Source organism: Hibiscus syriacus, unplaced genomic scaffold, assembly GCF_006381635.1.
Source record: "Hibiscus syriacus cultivar Baekdansim isolate YM2019G1 unplaced genomic scaffold, ASM638163v2 tig00112989_pilon, whole genome shotgun sequence".
Taxonomy (NCBI): domain Eukaryota; kingdom Viridiplantae; phylum Streptophyta; class Magnoliopsida; order Malvales; family Malvaceae; genus Hibiscus; species Hibiscus syriacus.
The window spans coordinates 177,429-194,020 of record NW_024063433.1 but is presented as its reverse complement, the minus strand read 5'-3'; the positions used below and the strand labels follow the sequence as shown (position 1 = coordinate 194,020).

Genomic DNA, 16,592 nt, shown 5'->3' with positions numbered 1-16,592 from the left:
AATGATCTGTTAACTATATAGTGTTGTTTTATTGAATCATCTACTAGAAGTTATAAAATATCATCTGATTATTCACTTGTTCCAAATTTGTCTTTTTCGCTAAAAATTAACGGTCGTCTAAGCTAAACATTAACCTAGATGGTCTCTTAACTATATGATATTACTTTGTTGAATCTCTCGACTGTTAAAATTTACAAAATGGTTGAGTCATCTGACTATTAAAAGTTACAAAATGGTCACTCATCTATTCATTATGTTACAAACTTGTCATTTTCTATTAAATAATTAAAGAATGTCTGAGCTGGACGTTAACTTTATGACTGAGATATGATAGTCATTTATATTATAAGATCATATTTTAATCATATCTCAGTCAGTAGGTTAACATTCAACTCAGATTATCGTCAATTTTTTAACGAAAAAGGATTTGTTTGAAACATAATGAATACTCGAGTAACCATTTTGTAACTTTTTAATAGTCAAAACACTCAACAAAACAAGTCCCTATAGTTGAAGGGTCATTTTATAACTTTTAATAGTCGAATGACTCAATAAATCAATATTCTATAGTCAGGGGCTCATTTGCATATTTTACCAAGAAAAACAAATAATAAAAACAGATAATTACTTTACACCCCGAGACCCAGAGAAGCTACGGACCCGAAGACTGTGAGGTAGCACGAAAATCTGTCTTCGTCGTCGTTCGTCCTCCCCCCCAAACCCTAGAAAGTAAAACTTCCTTTCTTTGTCTTGTTCCAGAACTCTCTCGAACTTTCTCTGATCTGCCAATTCCAACCTTCTATTCTCTTCACTCCCTCTTAGTTTCCCTTCCATTTCAACCCTTTTCGCTCGTTTTGCTGCACCAGTCAATTTCTTCACTTTTTTCCTGTTCAAAATTTGCCTGATTCTGATTTTTGTAGGTTTTCTATTACTTTAGCACGAGGAGTTGAGTTGAATAGAACAGAAAGGAGCTTCAAAATTTTGTGCTTTTCTTTCTCGTGATATGGAGAGGTACCTCAGTGCGAATCCAATATCCGTGATAGATGTATTTTGGTTTTTTTTAGTACGTTTCTTGTTTTACTTTGTTGATTTTTTTCTCGAATGATGAAATATGAGGTTTTCTCCCCTGATTCTTCTTCTAGAATTATAACTGTTCCGGCTTTTTATTTTTATTTGTACTGGAAATTTGTATAGCTATGAAGATTTCGAGGAGAAAAATAGTCGAAATAAGAAGTTTAGACGACTAACTAAACTCTAAACCTTTTATAATTAAAATAAACTGAGGCTCTGTGGAGATAGTATTCCATAATATATGAGATTAATTTCAGCTTGCAAGTCTAGCTATCACTTGGAAACTTTTGTAAATTTCTGTGGCTATTAAATTTGTTTTATAAAATTCGAATGTGAAATTTGGATTTTGGAGAAGTTGGTCTGTCGCTCCCATTAAATCTACCATTAAGCTTTGCTTAAAATTCTGTTTAAGGCAATGAGTGCTTTCTATGGTTCAATGTAAATATTAATCCAGATTTAATCTGAAATGGGAGGGTTTTTTGGTTACCTAGTTGGCGTTTATCAGTTTTACATGACATGTTGTTTGCCCTACTGTACATTATGTCAACTGTTAAATTGTTGAAATTTGGGGAGTTTTTTTCTCAAGACACTAGTTGTCTGCCTTTGTTTTATCAAAAAATTGTCTTTAAATGGGCATCCTAGAGGCAGCTTTCACTTGACTCCATCTAATTGGGAACAACATTTTTTTCTGTAACAAATTCATTTATCTTTTCGTACTAGTGAATTCTGATGGAAAATAAATGCTATATTGAAGAAACCGTAGATTCTATGTGAAAGTTGACTGTAGAAATTAAAAGTTGTAAGTTGCTAGCATGGAACAAAAATGGAACAGTTTGAAAAGAATTGTGCTTAGTATAGGCATTATGCATTTCAGTTCTAAAATGTCAGAATTGGAGATTTTACTCTGTATGATGGACTTGAAAAGATTTGTTTGCCTTCATAGATGTTTTGCCCTGACGCTTATTGATGTTTTCCCTGAATTTGGCTACAAATTTTAGTTGATGATGATACATGTTTCATGAATTGATAACTCGTGGATCCTGAAGGCAAAAATTTTGGAAGAGGTGTTTTATTATTGTATCTTCTTGTTCTCATTGCATTTGTTTGGTTAACATATGATTTTGGATCTGCTATTAGCTTTCTATCTATCATAACACATTTCCCTGGTTTTGACTCTCTCTTATCGTTGAAGGTTAAGTGCTCTGGCATTTAACTTCCAAGTTCTAGGTTCAAGAGCTGGTATTCCCCTCAGAAAAAAAAAAGGCAGTCATCACTGGTAGATCATTCAAATCTTGATGATCTTACCTGTTTTTCTTCCAAGTTTTGGCTATTATTTTCTATTTCCATACAGCAGCAGTTGTTAAAAAGAAGTAGACTAATAATCATCTTCCCTTCTACCCGAATAAGGAAACCGTAAGAAAAGATTTAAGAATCTTAATTGTTGTAGTGGGTTGCTTCTGACACGTATACTTGTAAACCTTTTAGGTTAAAAGTATTGTCCGTGGTGCTAAGAACTAAGTTTTCTTTTCTTAGCCATATTGTTGAAATGTGGTACATATGTGGAAATAATACAAAGGAAAGTAAAATTGTGAAAGAAAACCAGAATAAGCCTGAAATTTATTTGAAATTATTGCTGGAATAATGAAAGTAGGGTTGGGAGCTGTACAACCTCTAACAATAATATTCAAGTATAATATGGTTGTCTTATTTGCCTATAACACTCTGTTCATTACAGTATCTGCATATCTGATTTAACCGTGAAATGTTGGTAAGAGTTAAACACCTCTATGGGACTAAAGTACTTAAGTAAACATATGTGGTTAGACCTCGAGTCTGATTTTAATGTGATTCTCTGTTGTCAACTTGTCATCCTTAACCTTTTCCTTTGCACCATGTATGTGATATGTTAAATCTAAAAGTTTTTGGACTATTTAGTTTTCCCGTAGAAGGAAATTTGTTTGACGACATTGCTTTAATATCAGTCACTATCATTATGATATGGCACCATCAGGCCCTATTCTATATTGTATAAGTCTAACCCATTAACTTCATACATGATGATTATTTTGCTTGGTTATATCATTAAATCACCGCCATTTATTTACACCTAAAACCATCTTTTATATATTTTTTTCAAATTGAAAGCCATCTTCATAAGTATTCCATTAATAAAATCATCATTTATAAATAATTACCTAATACCATCATATGATCCATGTTCCATCGGTTGTATTACTCGCAGAAAATCCATAGGCTTCCTAAAATGATTATCAATCAGTTATCATTTTTAGATTTTGGATTGAAAGCTTCAAATTAATTTACTGAAATTCCAGTTGTTTGCTGTTAAATTTTTATTATCGTAATTTTCTACTGATGAGAAACTTCCTATATGAATAAATTTAGGACCAAAGGAACTTAGTGGTGCTGTTGATCTTATAAGTCATTATAAGTTGTTGCCTCACCATGACTTCTTCTGGAAGAGACCTCTTCCTTTGTCCATTTCGGACACGCACTATCTTCATCATGTGGTGGGAGACATTGAAATTAGAAAAGGAGAAAGGATGCAGTTGGACCAGCTTATTCAGAATTCATCTCATAACAGAGAAGCTAATACCCGCATACAGCCTTTTGACCTAGATATTCTTAGGAGGCTTTCCTGCTGAGAGAAACTACCCCTGTTGAATTGCCAGCTGTAAGAAATTTACTACTTTGAGATTTGTTTTTATTTAAGCTAAATGGAAATCCTGGACATGTCAATGTTTAGTAAAATGGTAAAAGTTTAATGGTCATACAGTGTGTACCCTTCTTATTGACGATCTTTTTCTTCAAATAGTCATCACTTAGTCGGATTTCTGACCAATTTCTTATTTGATAGAATGAAAAAGGGATTCCTACCATTGCTGGAAAATCAAAGAGTGAACCAAAGATAAAGAGAGGAAGCATAAAAAGCACAAAGACAGAGATAAGGAGAAGAATAAAGAGCATAAGAAGCACAAGCACCGTCATAAAGAAAAAGACAAGGAAAAAAAGAAAGATAGAAGTGGGCATCATGATTCTGGTGCTGATCAATCAAAAAAGCACCATGAAAAGGTTGGAAGCTGTTTCGTTTTGAAAAGTTTTGGGACACAAAAATCAGTTAGCTAAGTTGTCTGGTTTTTTGTTCAATAACGGTGTTGTTTCTTTAAATCGATGCATAAGACATTTTCGTTTGACCATTAAAAATAAACATTTTGATGATGCCAGGAATAAAATTATACTTGTGTCCCTTTGCAAGTCTGCTTGTTCTTTTGGAAAGTTTATCAAAAAATTGAACTCAGTTCTTTTGAAAATAAGTTATTTTTTAAATAGATTTCCATATGAATTCTCTTTGATTCATATGATCTCAGAAAAGGAGGCATGATGGAGACGAAGATCTTAATGATGTTCACAGACACAAAAAAAGTAAGGTAATGCACATCATTGTTGTTTTGCTCTACACTGTTGCATTTGTGGACTATCTTTTACATTTTTGTTATATGTTTAGCATCAACTCTTCTTTTCTTTCAACAGTGCTAATATACATTGTTTTCAAACACGTTCCCTCTCTCTAATCAACTACATCACTAACTTGTTGCAGCACAAAAGCTCAAAATTGATATAGGTGCAATCACAGTAGCAGGCTAAAGCGGTGGCATTCTATAGTTCATTTGTTGTCTCAGATGGTTTTGGAAGTGTGAAAGGGTTTGCTTAATATTCTCTACATTGCTTGAGGTGAATGTCTGAATTTTGTTGCGTTTTTAATTTTTATTGTTTTTACTTTTTCTTGCTCGTATAATATCCTGTTACCCATTATCATTGCTAACATAAGGAAATTTATATGTGAATATATCCCAGATTGATAATAGTTTTCTTCATTACCTATTGATCAAACATTATGTGTTTTAGTTACGATGAAGAACACAAACTATTTCATTGTATTAGCAGTGGGTTTGAACTGGACCGTTAGTTGCATTATATTTATAGTAAAATTTTTAGAAAATGTCTTAAACTCTAAACATAAAGCTTCAATCATTTTTCATGTAGCTAAGCAACTGGAGTTTTATAGAATGTAGCTCTCAACTATTTGTGGGGGAACCCTATATGGCAAGGGCACTGGTGTGGATTTGCCGAGTAGTAAATTTTGCATGTCGCTAGACAATTTTGGCTGAAAAGGTTGTGGAGTGGCATACTTTTAACTTCATTTTGAAGAGATTACATTTTTAATTAGTTATTCATTTGAAGTGTTTACAATTCTAGCGACAGGTTTAGATTCCAATGAGCTGGAGAACAAAGCTAGTAAACATGGACTATTCTCTTCATAGTTTTGATTTTAAATTCACTTGCCACTGTTCATTATATAACCTTCTATTATCTAGCTTCTCACTATTTGTTATGTAACCTTCTATTATTTATTTATGACTTTGTTGTTATTATCATATTATTTTGGGTAGCTAGTGGAGTTGGAGTTGGGGGAATGCTGTTTAGATGTCGATTAGGTTTTAAAGGTTCTCAAACTCTCTCTTATTTTTGTGCAGAGTAGCTTGTAAACTGACTAAAGAATGTTGTTTAAAAGGTATTTCACACATTGATGGAAGATATAGGTTGCTGAAAATGGACACCTTTTTTCCTGTGTATCAGAAAACAATGCACTAATATAATTAGTGGTAGCATGCTAAATTGTGCTATTTCTTTATTCCTTCCTTTCATAGTTTTTGTAGCATGTTGGATGACTGTGCTTGTTTGCATACATGATATTTTAGAACTTTTTGTTCGTTAACTTGGTGCAATGAAATATAATAGTGTGAGAAATGTAAGATGATGACATTTAATCAAACTAATTATTAGCCAACATAAAATTAATTTAGTTTGCTAGATATGTTTGATCCAGTTATTGTTACGAATTAAATTATGGTGCCATTCCTCCTTTCAGATGCTTTCTATTGGAGGATTTGAGCGAAGTGAACGAACTCTTGCATAGAGATCTGATGAGTAAAAATAGAGCCAAGGGTGAAAGCTAGAAAAAAGCTAAAAAGGTTGGAGAAATTGATGTCTTTCTACGTTGGTTCTATTTTTAGCATCTCAATCTGATTTGATGCAGTAGCATCTCTTTACAAGTTGTCTAATAGTAGGAGCCCACTTTGCTCAAGTCCTCCACTACAGATAGTGTACGAAAATAAGTAATACCAGAATTCAACTATCCTAAATTGTCAAATTGTATCAAACAAAGCTAGCAAACTAAATTTTTAACTAACATTTGGAATGATTTAATGGATATCGGCTTATTTTCTTGTACGGTTGGAAACTCACTTTTATTAAGCATTTTATTTGGTAGAGTTTATGTCCATCTTATGTCCATTTCGGGATTTGTGTATCTCTCTCCGAGTAATGTCTTTTTCAAGGTTTGAACTTGAATCCTCCTCTTCTGAATGCGATGTGCCTTGTCATTGTACCCAACAGTTATTGGTTTTATTTTTTTTCTTGATGGAAGCACAATCTTTGATGAAAATTACATGCGTTGAACTCGGACTAAAATGGTTTGGATCTGAGTTTGATCTTTTGTATGGTATTAATATAATGTACAATTAAATTAGTTGTAGAGCTCCAAATATGTATTCTAAATAGTTGTAGGATTATCTATATAGTATACTGGTGAAAAAACATTTTATATAAAAACTATATTTAGAAGAAATTTATTTGTCAAATGAGTATAGGTGGAGTGGTAAATAATTTGCGACTAATTAAATTAGTTGTTTCATTTTTAATTATGTTTTTTTGGCTAGTTTTACTTGAAGAATAATTAAAGTACAAAAAGATAAATGCATCGTTGTGATAATACCTTGTTTATAATTAAATTAGTATTAGGCTACTCAGGGTACAAAATATTTAGAGTAAAGATGAAATTTACTTTGAAAATGGTGTGTTTCTTTCTTGAACTCGTGTTTTGTTTTAATATTTTTTCCAAGTTATTTTACAAACATAAGATAGAATTTGTGGGTTCCAGCCCAATCTTTTCAGACGATGGATAAACTGTGTAAATAACCAAAATATGAGGGCCGTGCTAAATGTCCACGAGAGAAATGCAGAGATGGATTGGTTGGGTAGTCATTTTCATAAAAAAAATAATCATATATTTTTCATATTCTTATTACTAATTTATTTTCACTTCTTATAAATGTATATGTTTATTCTCCCTTAAATTTCTAAGTTCATTCTCTTCCTAACATAAAATCTTATCTTCATTCCTGAAAAAAAAGAGTTCAGCATTGTCAAAGCCTAACAAAATTTCCAAACTTTAAAATGCCCTGTGCAGCTTGTGAGTCGTTTTTTTTTTAAATTTTAATTTCAAAAGAATGACGTGTGTTGGTATAGAAGAATTATTTAGTGGGTATGATTGAGAGTACAAATTGTTATTTGATTTGGGAGCAATGAGTTCATCCTTATGAAGTTTTATATCCCAGAACCGAACCTTCTACAGAGCCTAATAAATTATACAAAAGCAAATAAATGAAGTATTTGGGTGTCGGCAGCCCCTTGTACAGGAAGCAACCCATCTGCTGAAAGCAACGAAACGACAAACAGACTATGGAATCCTATACAATTGCTAGTGCCATTAATAAGTCAGATAAAATTATTTTATAAACTTTTTAATGAAAACATACAATTCTGAAATACAAATCTTTTACTGTACTTGTTACCATTAAAGCGTAGTTATTTGGGATCATGATATTGGCAAAATCATCGTAAATATCCAATTTGTCAAGAAGATCATGATTGGAACATGTTTACCCAAAAATAAAGAAAAATAAAAGCTTGGGGTTCATAATGATGAAAGTTGCCTAATCTCCTTAACGGTCTAAAGCTCCAATCATGATCCTATATAAAAACAACTTTATGGGGTTTATTCCAAGTCAAAACCAGCTTAACTTTTTTAAGTACTGCTTGAACCCGAATATTCATATAAATTATTAAGAAATATAGACTTTTAAAGTTGATTTAATCCGGTTTTCTAAATGCGTAATCCATTATAATTTTGTATCTTCACTCTCCTTAATTGCCCTTTTTCCAGAGAAAAAAATAAAGTTGCTTTTATATTTGGGGGGCTCTATATGAATATCTTGTTTAGTAAGCATCCCATAAAGTGTTTGTGCCTGCAAAGGCACCAGCCCTTGCCATGAAAGAATAAGGAAGTGGAATTCCCAAACTTCAATGCTTCGTCTCAGATACCTTTACACAGTCATTCCTATTTCCTATGTTTTTGTTGCTCTCATATTTTTTTCCTACATTTGTCAACTTTTTTTTATTTATTTATCAACACTCACCTATGCTATGCACCGACATTTGTTTGAAAAACAAAAGGAGTAATTACAAACGCAAAGATCTAAAAATAAGGTAAACTACTTATTTAGTTACCTATTTATTATTAGGCTTAATATAAAAAAAATGTTTAAATTATACACAAAGTTAATTTTAGGTGTTTAAAGAATTTTTCGTTAAAAATATCTGTCTAATGTTTCTGATATTACACTTTTATGTGTCTATCATTTCTGACGTTACACTTTTATATGCCTAATGTTAAATTCATCGTAAAGTGACATGTGTTATACTTATAAAATTTAAAATAATACTTAAAATTATTATTTTAAAAAACTCAATATTTTATTAAATTATAAAAAACCTAAAATCCCTAATTTCAATCATTTTTACCGGCGCGAACCAACTTATATCAGTAGTTAAAAGAATCGTTTTTGTTCCATGGATTCGAGCACCAGCGTCTGTAAGGGTGATTGGACGTTCATTGTCAAATAGTTGAGAGTATTTAGTATAAATATTACTTTGTAATCACTTTAGCTTAACAAAAAAAATCCCTTACTACAGTCAGCCGCCACCAACGCCATCAATCAGCCGAAAATCCTGATGGCATACGACTGCCCAAACCCCCACCAGTCAAACCCCCATGTTTTTTACGTGGTGATTTGTAACACAAAATCGAGCAACTAAATGATTTCGATGACATGCAAAGATTATGGCGATTCAAACTGTGATTTCTCACGTTAAACTCCGACTAAATGGAGTGTTCGACGACAAAGAGCGTCGACCATGTCAACATCACTAGCGGTCTACGTGGATAAAAGAGTTTGGACTTAAAGTTTTTAGAATTTTTGGGATTATTTTGAAATTTAAGAAAACGATTGGGTTTTTAAAATCATTTAACCCTGTGCTAGGGTAACATAAACACATTTTCAAAGCTTTTTGTAATTACAATATTAATTGTAGATTTCAAAAAATTGAGAAACTCATAACATTTAAAACATCTAATTTTTCGGTTCAAAAAATGCCACTCTAATATTATAAAACCCGGATTGGTAATCCAACCAATTAAATCAATAGCTTTTTATTAAGAGAAAATAATCTCAGTGACCAAAAATGCCTTATAATATACGATTTTAACCAATTTTTTTTGGATTTGCCAAAATGACCAACTAAATCGCAATGCGATCGATAATTCGCAATGCGATCGATAATTCGCAACGCGATCTCCGGTATATCAAATCAGTTTCCAGATTCGCAACGCGAACTTCGACTATCGCAATGCGAACTTCGACTATCGCAATGCGAACTTGGACTATCGCAATGCGAATATGTAAATCGCAATGCGATAGTCGACTATCGCAATGCGAACTTGGACTATCGCAACGTGAACTTCGACTATCGCAATGCGAACTTGGACTATCGCAATGCGAACATGTAAATCGCAATGCGATAGTCGAAGTTCGCATTGCGGTTTATTCCAAATTCGTTGTGATAGTCCAAAATCGCAACGACTGGTATTGCATTTGTTTCTTAAGAATTTTCTCTAAAAAAATAGTATTTGCGCGGACGTGTCGAAGACGCGTATTACCACGACCACGACCACGACCCGAGACGAGACAGACGGCGGCGGTGCACGATAGTCCCCCTTATTCTCTATCACTCAACAAGGAAGTGGGAAAGTCAAGCCTTAAATACCATTCACAATAGTGTTTCCAATACTATGTGGGATTGAGCATTACCAACACTTGTTCCCAATACTATGTGGGATTGAGCCTTAAATAGTGATATTATTTTTGAATGTTTTGCTTAAAATTGCAATAATCGCGATTGAATGTAGATTGACTTTTAATTATGACATATTTAATCGTATAATACTAATGCAATTGGTTGCTGATTCAGTTGTTTTAAGGTGCATGATTGTTAATTGTTTCCTGAATAATCACATTGTATTGAAAACAATGGTTGGTAATGCCCAATCCCACATAGTATTGGAAACACTATTGGGAATGGTATTTAAGGCTTGGCTTTCCCACTTCCTTGTTGAGTGATAGAGAACAAGGGGGACTCTCGCGCGCCGCCGTCGTTCGTCTCGTCTCGGGTCGGGTCGGGTCGGGTCGGGTCGGGTCGTGGTCGTGGTCGTGGTCGTGTAATACGTGTCTTCGACACGTCCGCGCGCGAATACTATCTTTTTAGAGAAAATTCTTAAGAAACAAATGCAATACCACCAGTCGTTGCGATTTTGGACTATCGCAACGAATTTGGAATAAATCGCAACGCGAACTTGGACTATCGCAATGCGAATATGTAAATCGCAATGCGATAGTCTACTATCGCAACGCGAACTTCGACTATCGCATTGCGATTTACATATTCGCATTGCGATAGTCAATTATTGCATTGCGATTTACATATTCGTATTGCGATAGTCGAAGTTCGCATTGCGATAGTCGAAGTTCGCGTTGCGAATCTGGAAACTGATTTGCGATACCGGAGATCGCGTTGCGAATTATCGATCGCATTGCGATTTAGTTGGTCATTTTGGCAAATCCAAAAAAAATTGGTTAAAATCGTATATTATAAAGCATTTTTGATCAATGAAGTTATTTTCTCTTTTATTAAACCAGTTAAATCATTAATTCAATAAAATTACTATGAACTCATATTTTAAATTAGTCCTTAAAATTTTGAACATTTTATTTAATTCTTAAACCATGATCCTCCTTTTAAATTAATCTACAAACTTTTGAATATTTCAATTTCATCATCAAATTCATTCAAATATGTAATTAGTTTCAACCATAGTTTAACCTAATTTATTTTCCAAACATGTAATTATATAACTTGGCCTAACTATTTTATTAACAAGGGATGTTATTAGTATATGCGTATAGTTTAAGATGAAATTGGAATGTTTAAAAAGTTTATGTACCAATTTAGAACGAAGGTCATACGTAAAGTTTGTGAATGAAATTAAAATGTTCAAAAGTTTGAGAATAAAATTATAATCTAGGGATAAAATTAAAATATTTAAAAATTTATGAATTAATTTATAATAAGAATCATACTTTAAAGACATGTGATACAATTACTCTATAAATATAAATATTCAGACTCAGCAAACATGATTGCATGTAGATTTAGTGCCCAGATTTTACCTTTTCTGGATTTAAGAAATAAACCAGCAATAGAAAAAACCATTAACTTTAAATAAAATTAGGTCTAAGGACTTGAAATCTCTTTTTAATATATGTATATATTTACTAAAACTATTTTAAGAAATTTATATAACTTTTTTTTATTAAATTGTTGTCACAATTTAAGTGATTTTTTTATAAAAATAGAAGTCATTGATTTTATTTAAAAAAAGAGAAATAATATCTATCATTACAATAAACATATAATTAGGACATATCACATAATCAACATAAGAAACTAGTCACTTGAGATCGTATAAGGACTGTACAAAGAAAAAAGATTAAAACTCATCTAAAAAGCTCAAACAAAATATAGAAGCAAACACATATGACTGTATCGGCAAACGACCCACAACAGGAGATCAAACTATTGAAATTAAACGTCATGAGAAAAATATCTTTGAACGCAAACTAGGTATCCAAATCCAATTTGAGGGTTTAAAGCATGGAAGATCAACATGATAGTAAATAAGTATCATCTTGATTGATCGATGCGTCGTCAAATTCAATACTGAAAAAATTAAATAAAAAATTGTCAAACGATTGAAAATGTGCCAAAAGTCAGAGAAAATTGTGTCATAAAGATATACGAAAGTATGCCTTAAAGATAGAGTTACTGAAAATAAAAAAACAAAGAAAAAACAAGATGTGATATAAAAAATAAAAATCCAGGAATATAGACAACCGACAACTAACACTAATACCAATATCGTCGCCTGTTCAAGAAAGAAGAAAAGAAAGAAATAAGAAACAAGCTGCAAGAGGAAAAAAAATAGAGTTTTAAAATTTTGCGAGTTGCATTTTATAATGTAAGTGATTTCAATTTAATTCCTAAAGTCAATTCAAATAATATAGGAATAAAGTATTTTTATAAAGACGTTAATAAAAACACTATAAATGAAAAATAAAAATATCAAAAGCAATATTGAAAAATATAAAAATGTTAGGTTTGAAATTTTAAACTATACTTGTTAGGCCTTTAACATTTTTACGGGCATTCCTCTTATAAAATAACTAATAAAATTATAAAACTACTTATATATTTTGGATTTTTATATAATTTATTTCTTGAACAATATCACGCTTTATTAAGAGATTTCTGAATTTTTACACGTTTAGTATTATATTTTAAAAAATATTTTTACTCGTTTTAAATCGATATTTTATCTATTGTACTTCATTAAAAGGTGAACGAAGAGATATAAATGTAAATTGTGATCATTAATATCAAGAGACTTGATTCTATGACATTACACTTAATTGGGAGAGCTATCATTTAAATTTAAGGTCATTAGCTCAAATCCTTCGGCGTAAATGTTCACATTTCGTGCCTATGCGACTATTCATTTTATGAATATTTCGTTATTATTTGTATTATCGAGTGAATTACTAAAAATATCCTTCAACAAAAATATGATAGATAAAATATTGAGAGCATAAATACCATGAGAATACAATACAAAATGTGTTGGTCCAAAACCTTAAAGAAAAAACACTTTGAAAATGAATTATTGGCATAATTTATGTGCAACACATATGGTGTTGGATTATGCAAAATAATGGTGCAATGTGAGAGATTCTCTCAAAGGAAGCAAAAATCGACAACTTTGAAAATAAGGCATTGAAGCAAATAATATTTTGAGCACATGGTTCCAGATTGGACCGTCGTGGCCTTATTTTGTTTATTCATACTATTAAGGACAAAATTTTATGAAACACCAACCCACAAGGTCTACCGTCCAAACCTTGACTTTTATTTTAGGTGTAAACACTCAAGTTACCCACTATTTCTTTCAACTTGTTTTCTTTTACGAATATGAAATCTTGTACAATTAATTTTCTAAGTTTTAAATATTAAGCAATTTCGACTTATATCGATGTTAATTTTTATATACAAACTCATCAAATGATTTCAGTAATAAATTTTTTTTTAAATTTTGAGTTCGAATAATTATATCAACATAATTTCAACGTTGTCAATTAATTAATAAAATTATAAATAAATATTATCTCGTCCGATTACATATTTTTGGCCATAGAAGACCCATTGATGTCAAGTCCCCATTAATTTAAATCGATTAGTTGGATGGTCCTTTTACATTCATCGATGACAAGTTAAATTTATTGACTCAACTAATTTGAAAGTGTTAATGTTATAAAATAGATTCTACCCATAAATATTATATTTTTTAAAGATTTTATTTAATTTTATCTTTTGATAAAATGAATATGACTATTATTGTACTTGTCGAGGATAATCCAAAATAAATATCAACATATATTATGCCATATTTTAACATTTTATTACTTGAAATGCAATCATCATCGATTAAGGACCTAACTATAGTGTAATAAATTTAAAAGTGATCATGCATTTCTAATCCATAAAGATGAAATGTATGTGTTTCAGATCTTCATTTTTTTTTCTGTGGCTACCGAAACTAAAGTTTACCTTAAAACTCTAATCAATTGTGATATATATAAAAAGTAAACTTCACTTAAATACTAAAGGATCGGGTCGAGTTTTTTTAATGTGATGTTCAGATCGGGTTCGAGTTTAGGGTAAAAATACCCGATCCAACCCGACATGAAAATATATATAATTTTACCTTATATATTTATGTATAATTATAATAATACACCTCTATATATTATTTTTTTTCAATTAAGTCACTATTTTTATTGAATAAAAAGATGTCTTTTATTATTTCAGGTCGGGTCGAGTCAGGTCGAATTTTTAAGTTATATATCGGGTCGGGTTTGGGTCGAGTGAAAACTTATTTTGGTCGAGTCGGGTTGAGTCTCGGGTGGATGACTCCTTGTTCTCGGGTCGGGTGGACCAAAAACCCAACCCGACCCATGTCCATCCCTAGATCGAAATACAATCATTTTCATGTTAAATTTAAATAGTAACATAAATTCATTATTAAAAATATATTAAAATAACAATAATTAACAAAAATATTATCAATAAAATTGGTTTGTTTATCTTGTATGTTAAATAAGTTGAAATAAGTTGAAATGTGTGTTGCGTTTAACCCTTATATTTTTATTTTTAAATTATAAAATAATAAAAAATAATATACGAATTATGTGAAAACAATAATTAAACTAAACAGTATTAAATAACTATAAATACTAAATAATTACAAAAATAAATAAAAATTATTAACATTTTGTTTTAATATTTTAATGATTTTTGATACATCAAGATTCATATTGAATAGTACGTGCAGACCGTACATCAAGAAATTAATCAGAATAAAATATTTGTCAATCTATTTGATTAAGTAGAGATGCATTGCATTTTCAAAATAAATGTTAAGATTAGAACTTATACAATATAAAATAATATAAATATCTTTAATCACTCGATTAATTAATAGAGCTCATAATGAAATATTTATTTTTTATATATATATATATATATATAATTAAAACAATTAAATAAACACAAAAATACCTTTCTAAATGTTTTGTTGTTGTTGTTTTTCTTTTAAAATTTTATAAATTTAAACTGTTTGCCAGTGTGAAGAAGTGGTGATGTGTGGTTTATATAGACAGACCATCTCAAAAATTTAATTTTTTAATCAAAATATAATTAGAAAATCACAGCTCTGTTTTTTTTTTTTAAATATTTTACGGAAAATGCGAATTCAATCTACATCTTCCCTTTTAACCAATTAAAATTGAGAAACCTAAAACACTTTATCACGTCAGATAAAGACATGTCCAATTGAGAGTATTTTTATTAAAATACTATCAATTAAACGAGTCTTTATCACATGTGAGCGAAAATTATATTATTCCTTTAAATAACTTTTTTTGATAATATATTTATAATTAATTTAAATATAGATATTATTCTCATAGAAGTATCTTAATTTTAGCAATAATTCATACTAGTTAAATTAAAAATACTTAAAATGATCATTAATTTAGGATGTTAATATTTTAATCACGCAAAAAAAAATTCTTCATTTTAACTACGCAACTTCTAAAACGCTACCGTCTTAGTCAAACAACTATTAATTCTCTCTAACGACGCTTACCGTTTTGATGAGAATTAAGCGGGAGTAATGTTGTATTAAAGAGGTGTATAACAGTATAAAAGATAAAAGTGAGAATTAAGTGGGAATAATGTTATATTAAACGTTATAAAAAAATATTGGATAAAATATACAAATGGTCCACTATAAGGTGTTATTTTGTTGTGTCCCCTAACTATTAAAAATTATAAAATGATATTCTAACTATAGAATATTATTTTGTTGAGTTTCCTAACTATTAAAAATTACAAAATGATCATTCGATTATTTATATGTTCCAAACTCATCATTTTCCATTTAAAAAAATTGACGGCCGTTAGGGTTGGATGTTAACCTTTTGATTGGGGTATAATAAAATCTGATCTCAGAAAAGTTTGAGATATATTTTGTAGATCGACTCTCCATCAATATTATACCGTCGAGTCATTGCTTAAAATATTATGTCGACGAGTTAGAATTTGAAAGCAACTACGATGTAAATAGATATTATTAAAACATGATTTTATCATATCCTAGTTAAGAAATTAATGTCAATCTTATACGGTTGTCATTTTTTGTCGAAAAAGGACGTTTGAAACTTATGAATAATTGAATGATTATTTTGTAATTTTTGATAGTCGGAAGACTCAACATAACAATGTCCTATAATCAAAAAATCATTTTATAATTTTTTATAATAAGATGACTCAACAAAATAACATCACATAATATGAATTATTTGTATACTTTAGCCAAAAATATGATATCAAAGCTTTTTTTTTTACGTGCATCACTGTCTGTTAACTCTAACAAACACTCTTTTAACTCTACACTTATACTGGAGCCGTACAATAATATAAACATTAAATAAAAAAGTAAAGTCCAATGAAAACAGCTCAACTCACTGATTTACTCAAACTCAACTCACCTGCATCACCACACCGCCAGCCGAACCATAGCTGGATGATCA

At 30.6% G+C, this 16,592-nt stretch overlaps 1 pseudogene; it reads left to right on the top strand.

The window, feature by feature from the left end:
• Nucleotides 1-2,104: 2,104 nt before the first annotated feature.
• On the top strand, nucleotides 2,105-5,691 carry LOC120185164 (annotated as a pseudogene).
• Nucleotides 5,692-16,592: the final 10,901 nt, after the last annotated feature.